The 12,199-nt window shown below is 36.8% G+C and overlaps 1 protein-coding gene and 1 non-coding gene across 5 annotated transcripts in view; one reads left to right on the top strand and one right to left on the bottom strand.

Annotated features, from left to right (window-relative positions):
• Sfmbt1 (Scm like with four mbt domains 1) overlaps positions 1–12,199 on the bottom strand; it is a 125,526-nt gene that overhangs the window by 107,655 nt on the left and 5,672 nt on the right. The gene's annotated exons all lie outside the window — the stretch shown is intronic.
• On the top strand, positions 4,220–4,293 carry Trnaa-agc. The gene has a single exon. It is a non-coding gene; the product is annotated as a tRNA-Ala (tRNA).

Raw genomic sequence — 12,199 nt, 5'->3', positions numbered from 1 at the left:
CAAAGAAAAGATAATATAAAATGCAAGTCTTATGTTTAAACTCATTAGAAAAAGCCATCTAGAAAAGCAAAATGTTAAAAAAAGTGATAGGTAAATGGGAGTAAATCATTATCTCTACTTTTGTACATGTTTGTTTTCCATAATAAAAAGTTAAATAAAAATAAATACCTCCAAGATATCAAAAAAGAGTAGGTATCTCTGGATCACAGATACATTCATGGCTCAATTACACTCAGTTGTCACCTGGAGATTTAATTTAAATGAGTTGATAACAGTTTCTAAAGATGTCTTTATAATACATCAAGGCCTTCTGGGGAGCATCTGAGAACACAGGGAGATGAACTGCCCTCTCCTCTGCTCTGGGTCATAGTCTTCTGCCCCAGCACCTTTCTACCAGTTCTCCAATAACCACAGCTCAAAAACAGAGCAACTTCGAGGTAAGAATAAGACCATTTTAAAGGGGAAAAGACTGAATGCATACAGAAGGGAAAATAACATTTTTTTGCTTAAATTCAAACAGAATATTTTTCCCTGGAATTTTGATGAGCTAATACTTCTTCTAAAGTTGAACTTCAAATTCAGGAAGGTATTTACGGAAGACTACATGCAAATACACCAGAGGCTTGCATTCTTATTCAATAAAGCCCCTCATCTCAGGATTCCTCACTATACTCCAAGACCTTCTCTAGGCATTAAACAAAATGTTATGGACATCTGTGGTCAAATGCTGGAAATTAAGTGCTCATTTATTGGTGACACAAAGAACAGAACCATCTAAACTACTCTGGCAGGTGCTTGTTTTTTTGCTATAGACAAAGCCTAATCAATGCCAAGTGTTGGTGGTGCACACCTGTAATTCTACCTGTTTGATGGCAAGTTTGAAGCCAGCTGGGAAAGCTGGCAAAACTGCCTCAAAATGTAAAAAAGTCTAGGTCAGTGATAGAGCATTTGCCTAGCCATGCCCAAGGCCCTTCGTTCAATTCCCATTAAGAAGAAAAAGGAGGAAAAGTGAGGAAGAGGAAGGAAAAGAGGAAGAATGGAGGAGGTAGAGAAGAGAGAATGGAGTTTGAGGAAGAAAAGAAGAAGAGTCCATGGGAAAACAAAAACAGAAGTTTATTACTTCTATTTAAGTTGTTTGGATTAAAAATAATTTTTAAATTTACCAATAGGAAATTACAGACTGCTGCTAGCTATAATTTTAAGAAATCCATTATATCCTTACAAGTTAATCTACAAACATAATGAGAAAGATACAAACCAGAACATAAAAAATTTCTTTATGTTTACTAGCAGCACATGGATCATGCTCAAATAAAAACAATTAGCATTAAATAAATTCAAACTAATTTCATGAATGAACTAAACTGATACTTTTTAAGAGAGAGAGAGAGAGAGAATTTTTTTAATATTTATTTTTCAGTTTTCGGTGGACACAACATCTTTATTTATTTATTTTTTTAATGTAGTGCTGAGGATCGAACCCAGTGCCCTGCGCATGCCAGGCGAGCACATTACTGCTTGAGCCACATCCCCAGCCCCCTAAACTGATACTTGAACATAAATTTTCCAATTCATCAAAACCATGATAAATTACTCAGAAGATATTTTAACATGAAAAGTCCTTAGAACTTCAATTTCTAGGAGAAGACATTATGCTAAGTCACTCAGTTATAAAAAGGCAAATACTACATAATTCCATTTATTCCTATAAGTAGTCAATTTCACAGAAGCCAAAAGTAAAATGATGGATGCCAGGGGTTGGGAGGAGGGAGAAATAGGAAGTTTATTGTTCAATTGATATGGCTTCTCAGTTTTATGAGAAGTTACAAAGATGGATAGTGGTGGTTGTACAGCACCTGACCATTTTCAATGACACTTAACTGTATACTTAAAAATAGGTAAGATTTTATAAACTTTATAATAAAAATATAAGATTCTGACATCCCTAATTTTAAAATAAGTTTATTAATAACAGATTTATGTTACCAATCATGATTAGCACTGACCAATATGTTGGCAATTACATATATTCAGATTTTAGTGTCTTTACTCACTCATTAAGTGAGAAAAGAAAGGAGTGCCAGGTTCAGTGGCACACACCTGTAATCCCAGTGGCTCAGCAGGCTGAGGCAGAAGGATCAAGAGTTCAAAGCCAGCCTCAGCAAAAGCGAGGCACTAAGCAACTCAGTGAGACCCTGTCTCTAAATAAAATACAAAATAGGGCTGGGGATGTGGTTCAGTGGTCAAGTGCCCGAGTTCAATCCCTGGTACCAAAAAAAAAAAAGAAAAGAAAAAGAGAAGCAACTCGTTACTGGCAATGAGTCCTGAAGGGGTGGAGAGCTAAGGATGACATAATTTACTAAGAGAGAAGCACTGAATCAGAGTACCCACACAGGCCTGTCATTTTTTAGACCTTTAAATGACAGTAGAGCCTGAGTAAGGACTCTAATCAGGAGAGGCCAGTATGATCCTTTAGGTGACAGAGATCTAATCTGGAACATGATTAGGCCTAAACACAGATTTACTGAACTCAAGGAAATGAGCACTTAATCACACTAAGAGATCAGGGCCACAGTAAAGATATGTTTCCTGCTGTGTGCCATTTCTAGAGGCTGAGTTCAGTTTGGTGGTTCAATGCATGGATGTCACTAGGCTAAATTGGGATTTAATCCTTAGCTGTTTTATGTTTCAGTCATAATCTAAGATATTACCCTGTTATCATTTGAGGCCACAGCCCAAACTATTCAATTTTTCCTACACTGTTTATTTCCACAAATGAGTTAAATAAATACTACTTTTACTGCACAGTATATGTTAGTATTAACCCACACCTATCTTTCTAGACTCTGCCCTGGATTACCAGGCCTGAAATCTTCATTTCAAACCCCCTTATCATTTGTGCTCTCCCCATCAGGTTCTGTTAGTACCACTGGTAGAAAATGGGGTTTGTGGGCTCTGGTTTGTGGACATCTTTTCCCTTTTCTTTCTCCAGCCTTTCCTGTTGTAACCAATTCCTAGAATTACATCTCTTTTTGAGTGAAGCACCTGCAGTGGTATTCTGACAAGAACTGATGATCTACCAAATTCACAATTTATGGGTCAGGGTGGGGGGAGTTACACTATGAAAAAGTCATTTATTTATCTATTCCTAAATTTAACAAAGCTTTACTGAACACCAGCTACAGGCCAGACCCTGTTGTACAAACTGGAGATGCTAGATAATAACAGAAACCAAAATCCTTGACTTCAAGGAGCTTACATCATAGTAAAGGAGAGAGATACACACAGATAAATTAAGTGAAAAACACAGTGTGTAAAATAACCACTAAGGTGAAAAAAAAAATTAAGCAGGAACATGGAATGTTGTAGGAGAGCTGAAATTTTAGATACCCAGGTCACTGAGGTAACTTCTGAGGAAAGGACCCAAGAAGTGAGGAAGCTGCATACATCTATAGAAACAGCATTCCAGAAAAAGAGAACAGTGTATACAAAGACCCCAAGGAGTTGGAGAACAGGAGGAGGTACATGTGGAAAGGATGTGAGGGAAGCCAGGCCACAGGAGCCTTAAAGCCTACAAAAAGCTTTAGTTACAACAGTAGGTTCTAAGCAGAGAAGAAACATCATATGAATTACCTCACAGGGTCTTGCAGTGGCAACAGTAGACTGTAGAGGACAATATATTTTGATCTCCAATCTGATATTTTTTTTTAAATGGGCTAGGGATGTGGTTGCTCAGTGGTTGAATGCCCCTAAGTTCCATCCCCTGTACCAAAAAAAAAAAAAAGGAAGGAAGGAAAGAAAGAAAGAGCGAGCTAGTCCCTGGGTCTTGCTGGAATTTGCCCAACAGAAATTTCTATGGAATTCCTACCAGGTGAGAATATTACGACTTTGGTCAAAGATAATTAGATATCTGCAAATGAACATTCTGCAATAATCAATACTGGCAAAACCTAACATGTAACATGCCGGGGCTTTGAATTTTATTAAAATGTAAAGAAATAGTATAGAAATACAAAATACTTTAAAATTGTTTTTATTAAATTGATCAAATTAGAGGTAAGATATTATCTTACTAACTGTAGTTCCAAGAAGAAAATTACCTTACATATATTTTCTAGAAAGATAACAAGAAAATTCAGAATTAGAAGGAATCTGGAATCCCATTCCATTCATTTTTAGACCAAAATTATAAAGCCCCAATAAAAATGGAGCCAAGGGTCGGGGTGTGGCTCAGTGGTAGAGCACTTGCCTAGCATGCATGAGGAACTGGGTTCAATCCCCAGCACCACATGAAAAAATAAATTAATTAATAAATAAAATAAAGGTATAAAAAAATGGAACCAAGTCCTTCTTTAAGCATCAAAACATATACTAATACTGTGGTGAAAATATTTCAAAATATATTTTTCCTTGACTGTGTTCTTAAAACAGAGATTCCTAAAGACACTAACTTCTCACTGATAAGCCTGCCCTCTCTTAGAAAACAACTGTGCCTGTCCAGAGTAAAGCTGGACTCAGTGCTAACTGTTGCCTCTACTGTGCAGCCCTCACAATCTCACACCTGGCTAATCACATCTGATCAAAAGGCTGGGAAATAGTTAAGAACCATGCATCAGCTTTGGTGCAGGAGCTTTTATAACACTGACTGCTAGCACCTGAAAACAGATATTGCTTGTGATGTTCTTCATGAAAGTGTAACAGCCCCAAATGAATGGCTGGATAGGTAATGTATACACATACAGTTCTTTAGAGAAAGATCTTCCTCCAAATGAAATTAATCACTTTTAAGAAAGCATAAAGTTTTAAAGAAAAATTTTTTACCAAAATACTAACAGCATAAACACTTCCTGAAAAAGCAAATTACCAAGGTAATGTTTAAGTCTCAAACAAATGCTTGAAAGTATAAATACAAAAGTAATACGCTATAATAAAGGGCATGCTATTCCTTCTAAAACCTGATACCCCACCAAATTCTCTACCAGGCTAAATTTTTTGGTCCCTTTCCTACCATTCCACCATTTTTTTTTTTTAATCCCTTGGTAATGGGGACTGAATCCACTGTCTCACACAAGCTAAACAAGTATTTTATCTCTGTGCTACATTCGTAGTCCCCTTTATTTTTTTTAATTTTCAAATTTTGAGACAGGATTTCACTAAATTGCCCCAGGCTAGCCTAAAACTTGCAATCCTTCTGCATCAGTCTTCTAAGTAGTTGGGATTACAAGCATGTGCCACCACACCCAGCTAAAATCAGTTTCACTTTTTAAATTAATAACAGCACTGGGCACAGTGGTGCACTCTGTAATCCCAGCTACTAAGGAGGCTAGCAGGAGGATCACTAGTGCAAGGCCAGCCTTGGCAACATAGCAAGACCCTGCCTCAAATTTTTAAAAATAAAAAAATTTGTTAAAGGACTGAGAAGAAGAGGGCTGAGGATATAGCTCCACAGTAGAATACCCCTGAGTTCAACACCCCCGTACCACAAAAAATAATACTAAAAATATTTTTACTGGGGCTGGAGTTGTGGCTCAGTGGTAGGGCACTTGCCTCACATGCCTGAGGCACTGGGTTTGATCCTCAGCACCACATTTAAAAAAAAAAAAATAGATAAAACAGACATATTGTGTCCATCTAAACTAAAAAAGATTTTTAAAAATATTTTACTATATTAGAAAAGGAAAACATAAAAACATACAGAACTATAAATCAAATAGCAAATGACTCAACATAAGCACCCAGCATAATAATTCTCTCAACAATTAAAGATCAAATAGGGGAGCCCAAACGATATTATAAATTTTAAAACTTCACACCCATTTAGGATATCCTATAATTCTTGCCAAGGTACATGTTCACAGTTGCAAGTTAAGAGAGTTTACCCTCTCTCCCTGTGCCTGAGCTGCTTCCTATCGTCCCAGGTAGGTCCCTGTGAACCTGCCTAAATTAAAACAGCCTTGAGATCACAGTGACTGCTCATCTGCTTCTGCTGCTCTCAAAGGGGAAAAGGAGGCAACAACCTCATCAAAGATAAATACTCACTTTAGAGGGAGGCAGCACTAAAGACTTGGAAAGTGATTCAAAGGGAAAAAATTAGAGTTACTTTCTTATTTTACAATCAGTTTTTTCTAAAACCTAAGATATTTTAGCCTATATTAAAAATATTTATACCAACAAGTGTATGAACAAGTATTCACAAATCACTTAACTATCTGGCCTTTACTTCCACAAAAATTGTTTCTGAAAGCAATACCCTACACCAATGTTAGCCCATTCCCATACCTCCATCAGCGTATCTTTCATAGTAGACACTTTGTACCTTTTTACAGCACTTAAAAATAAGCTCTTCCCTATCATGTCTTATCCTGGGACACTATAGTTTCTCAAAGACATAGAACTTACTCAACTTTGCATTCCCTAAACCCCTGGCACCAGTGATTTCACATCACAACTATTGTGTGTTTGTCAAATTAATTTCTATGTTATCAGACAATGGTACCCCTAATTCACTAAACGAGTAAAACAATTCAACTAACACAGTACTGCCTTCAGAAGTTCTGTCATTTTCACAAGAGAAGGAAATTCAGTGCCTGCCAAGTGCAGTAGAGGTTCATTATTTCTAACTAAGTCTGTGTGTGCACACTGCAGCTACCTTTCTCAACAAAAATGGATGGAAGAATCAGCGAGGTTATTAAAGCCAAAGCCCCGAGTAAATTTGTTAAGGCATCATTCATAGGCAATTTACTTGCTCTTCAGTCCTCTTGAAATCCTGTGAAGTTAAAACATGCCTTCAAGACATTGTTTTTGTCCACTTGCTCTTTAAACATAGGATGGTCCAATTTGTCAGGCTGCCCTGTTGTTTACAAAGCCTTCCTCTGTACAAAGAACTTGATTAATCCTAATTGCGTGCTGTTTTCTGTACTTCTTTTTCTCAAATCTCTTCTTGAAGATAACTTATGAGCTCTATCAACTTAAATTTTGACATCGAGTATGAAAGTGTTTCTTTGCCAGGAGTCCAACTAAGTCACATCCTTTTGTCACACACGCCTGCCATTACATACTGCCTTGTCTTGTGCCCAAAAGCCATGAGCCAAGAAACCATGGGCTGAAACCATGAGCCAAAATAACCTTTCCTCTTTATATGCTGATTATCTCAGGTATTTGTATAATAACAGAAAGCTAACATGTTCTCTTTAAGAAAGCACTTAACAGAAAATGGCAGTATGAACAGGAGGTGTTGAAGAAGTATATATGCTGAGAGGTATTCTGAAGTTCTTCTGACATAGGGAAATGAAGAAGAACTTGGACTACAAAGATATATAACACTTTTTTTTTTTTTTGGTAGTACTGGGGACTCAAACCCAGGACCACGTGCATGCTAAGCAAGCATTATACCACTTAACTAGCACTATACCACTTAACTACATCCCCAGCGGGAAATACATAATACTGTAAGGTTTAACCACAAAATGCCTCAAGATTCCAAATCCACTTTCTTTAGGAATTCTACATTAGAACAGGAACATGTGACTAGAATTCCTTATCAAGTAGCCCAGAAAAAAAATCAGCTTTTTAAAACTTAGCTATAGGGGCTGGGATTGTGGCTCAGCGGAATGGGGTTCGATCGTCAGCACCACATAAAAATAAAGGCTTGTGTTGTGCCCATCTACACCTAAAAAATAAATATATTTTTTTAAAAACTTAGCCATGGTAAATGAACAAAAGAATATCAAAAAACATTCAGAAATTGATATATTAGCCAATCCTTGCTGCTGCAATATCCTCAAAACCAAAATACAAAAACAAATTAACTGAATTTATAATAAGCAACACACTGAGGCCTTGAGCTTTAAGGGCATGATCAACATCTCAGCAGTCTAAAGACATCTTCAGATGCTTCAGTTTCCCAAGACTGAGCTTATCTAGGGATTTTGCCTACACCACCTCTTCTGCAACATGATGGATGGGGTGGCGGGGAGCAGCTCTGGATGACTTTGTCATCAACTCCTCTGACTTTACTAGACCCAGTTCCTCTACCTTCTGCATTATGGAGGACAAGAATTGGCTAGAGAACAATCTACCTTCAAACATTAACTCAGAAAAAAAAAAAAAATCTCTGTAAATCCTAGAAAGTTTTTCTTAATTCAAGCAAATTCAATTGTCATCAGTCCATGATACTGTTTATTGTAGGAAAAAAATAAAAAACTGGAAATAACTCAAAATGTACACAAATTATGATACATCCATGTAACAAATCACTAGGCAACCACTAAAAGAATAAGGCAGACCTATAAGTACTTGGATGTATCCAAGATATTTTAAATAAAAAGAGCAAAATACAAAGTAATGCATAAAACATACCACTATTTGAGGTGTTTTTTAATGTAGATAGGAAAATATATGCTATTGTATAAATAAAATTTTTCTGATAAAATACAAAAGAAACAGGGAAAAATGGTAACCTATAGAAGGGACTGAGAAACTGCAGGTTTCAGCAAAAAGGAGTATACTTTTTCACTATTCAAAATAATATTTTATACATAGATCTGCATCTCTACTTAACTTTCTTTATTTTAATATATATATATATATATTTAAGTTTTAGGTGGACACAATATCTTTATTTTATATTTATGTAGTGCTGAGGATCGAACCCAGTGCCTCGTGCATGCTAGGCGAGAGCTCTACCACTGAGCCACAACCCCAGCCCCTCTACTTTTTTTTTAATATTTATTTTTTAGCTGGACACAATATCTTTATTTATTTTTATGTGGTGCTGAGATCGAATCCAGGGCCTCGCATGTGCTAGGCGAGCGCTCTACCACTGAGCCACAACCCCAGCCCATACTTAACTTTTTTTAAATGACTACCTTCAGTCTAGGATATGATTAAAAAATAAAGCAACAGAAGAAAAAAGTAATGCCTATAAGAAGCAATCTTATCTTTCTAAACTATAGCCAGGCACCGTATAATAACATTCCTGTTAACAATGTATTTGAGGGCTGGGGTTGTGGCTCAGCGATAGAGCGCTCGCCTAGCACGTGCAAGATGCTGGGTTTGATCCTTGGCACCACATAAAAACAAATAAAATAGAAGTATTGTGTCCAACTACAACTAAAAAAATTATTTTTAAAAAAATGGTTTTGAGTATACAATGGTGGTTCCATAAGAGTATATTGCTTAGAGATGTTGTAGCTATCACAGCCATCTCAGTTTAAGTATATGCTATGTAGTCACACAATGATGAAATTGCTAAACTTTGTATTTCTCAGAACATGTCCCTACACAACTGTATTTCTGAATTCCCTGAGGAACAATTTGAATTCAGTAAAACAGGTGAGTAAAGGGACTGAGTATAAAGAGGTCCCTTCTATACTCCTTCTTTATAACTTCAGTAACTTTCAACTTCTTGCCATAATGCTAAAAACAATTCCTCTTCATTCTTGAATAAAGAATATTTCCATTTTTAAGTGCTTGGCTCCATAAAAGATTCTATTATAGCTGGTCGCCATGGCACATGCCTTTAATCCCAGCAGCTTGGGAGGGTAAGGCAGGAGGATAAAAAATTCAACACCAGCCTCAGCAATTTAGCATGGCCCTTAGCAACTTAGTAAGACCCTGTCTCAAAATTTTAAAATAATAATAATAAAAAAAATCTTAAGGGGCTGGGAATATGGCTCAGTGGTTAAGCACCCCTGGGTTCAATCTCTGGTACCAAAAAAAAAAAAATCATATTAGTAAGTTTGCAACTAAAGTTCAATTATATTTCATGTTTATATGAAATACTAATTATATTTTATGAATAGGAAGCTTCACATAATATTGTTTCTCAACTATTCAGATTTATAAGAGTCTAAATTTCCTAAATTCACCACAGGCATCAATTCAGTACAGGGTTTCCCCTCACATAATTTCAAAATTTCCAAAACTTATCCATTTCCAGGGAGGATGAGGGTAGGGGATATTATAGGCAAAACTTAAGCCTATGGAATCCTCTTCCACTTCTGAAGATCCCACTCACTCCACGCCATCCTCAGGACCACAAGTCCTTATCCAGAAGCAGCTATCATCAGGGCTTCCCAGTAAGAGCCTGGATTCATTAACACTAGTAGAAGGCAAGAGGATCCACAGATTTGTTTCTGAAGCTCAACCAGTTGCTCATGTGCCTGCAAATAATAGACTCTCATCAGTCATCCCAGGCTAAGAGAAGTGGAGCTACTCCACTTCACACCCATGAATAATCAAGCTGCTAAAGGCCTCTTTGTAACTACCACCATGAAAAGTAAAGCAAAAAGATTGACGTCAATGTCCTTCAACTTGATTTTTACTATTGTAAATGCATTACCAAACATCTAAAGATATGCAGTTATCTTAGAAAAAGTGAAAAAAAAAATGCTTTCAAAATGCTGAGAGGGGGAATTTTGCTAACCTAAAACTTGAACGAAAACAGACACTTCAAGCACAAAATATAACAAAATATTGATATCTCATCTTGAAAAAAAGTCTAAACATTTGGAATTAAACTATAATACCAGAAAAAAAGTCTCTGGCATTAAAAAATACATGTATTTCCTGGGCTGGGGATGTAGCTCGATGGTAGAACACTTGCTCCCAAGTGTGAGGCACTGGGTTAGATCCTCAGCACCACATAAAAATAAATAAAATATTGTGTCCATCTACAACTAAAAAAATATTTTTTAAAAAAAATACATGTATTTCCTATATCACTTACTAATTGTGTATTTATACCTCCATTTAACATATATATTTTTCCCGGCACTGTTCTTAGTATCAGGGATACTGTGATAATTAAGATACAATTCCTGCCTATGCAGAGTTTATAACAGTAAACACAAGAAACAAGACTATTTTTATTTCTCCCACAAGAAACAATAGGGGAAGAATCTTTGAAGTAGGTACATAGATTTTAATATCCTGTAAGTGTGGTTTTAAAGCATTTTATTATGAATTAAATGAGCCAGGGGCTGTGGTGCACACCTGTAATTCTAGAGGCTTGGGAGGCTGAGACAGGAGGATCACAAGTTCAAAGCCAGCCTCAGCAACTTGGCGGGCCTTAGGCAACTTAGTGAGATCCTATCTCAAAATAAAAAATAAAAATGGATTGGGGATATGGCTCATTGGTTAAGCAACCCTGGGCTCAAACCCCTGTACGAGAGAGAGAGAGAGAGAGAGAGAGAGAGATGTTTTGGGAAGGGTTAAGGAAGGCTTCATGATTGGGTTGAACTCTCCACTCTGAAAAGGAACCAAGTGTAAGAAACTTGAGCAGGACTCAAAAACCATGTGGCTGGAGTATGGAAAAGTAAGGTAGGGCACAAGGGAATGTTGCTGGGATTACAGGTATCAAAGGCACTGCAAATACTTGTTAAAAACTCTCAGGGTTTCTCTGCTTCCTGACCACACCAAGAGCAGAGCAGAATTCCTCAACTGGGTTCTTCCCCAATTGTGGCTGCCACAGCTTGGGCCCAGAGCATTGGAGTCAGCATCTACGAACTGAGAACTCTGAAACCATAAAATAAACTTTTTCTCTCTTAATAAAATAAAAGCAGCAGTACATGCCTAGCAACTCTGGCAGCTAAAGCAGGAGGATCACAAGTTCAAGGTCAGCCACATCAACTCAACACGGCCCTATACAACTTAGCAAGACCCTTTCTCAAAATAAAAAGTAAAGTTTTTTTTTAAAAAAGGACTGGGGATCCTAATCCCAGCTGTTTGAGGGGATGAGACAGGTATTCAAAGCCAGCCTCAGCAACAGTGAGGTACTTAGCAGCTCAGAGAAACCCTGTCTCTAAATAAAATACAAAACAGGGCTGGGATGTGGCTCAGTGGCCAAGTGCCCCTGAGTTTTATTCCAGCACTCCTCCTCCCTAAAAATGAAGCCTTAGAATTTTAGAGAAAATTGAATGGAAATTGATAATTTTTAAGATTCAGTGAATTAAGATGTGGGTATCAAGTTTTTAACAAACTTTTAAATGACAGCCATTAACTTGATTTATATATGCAGGATATTTATCGTGTTTAATCAAATCATTAAAATTCTAAAAAGGAAATAAACAAGGTAACTAAAAATTGTTAGGTATGGATTTTTACAAGAATTTCAAAGATGCCCTTTTGTATTAGACCTCAATTTGGGAAGATGTTTTTCTAAATATTATCCAATGAAAGCAAGTATGCAACAATTTAC

This window comes from Marmota marmota, unplaced genomic scaffold, assembly GCF_001458135.2.
Source record: "Marmota marmota marmota unplaced genomic scaffold, marMar, whole genome shotgun sequence".
Taxonomy (NCBI): Eukaryota; Metazoa; Chordata; class Mammalia; order Rodentia; family Sciuridae; genus Marmota; species Marmota marmota.
The sequence above is the reverse complement of the archived record's forward strand: the minus strand, read 5'-3'. Positions and strand labels throughout refer to the sequence as shown.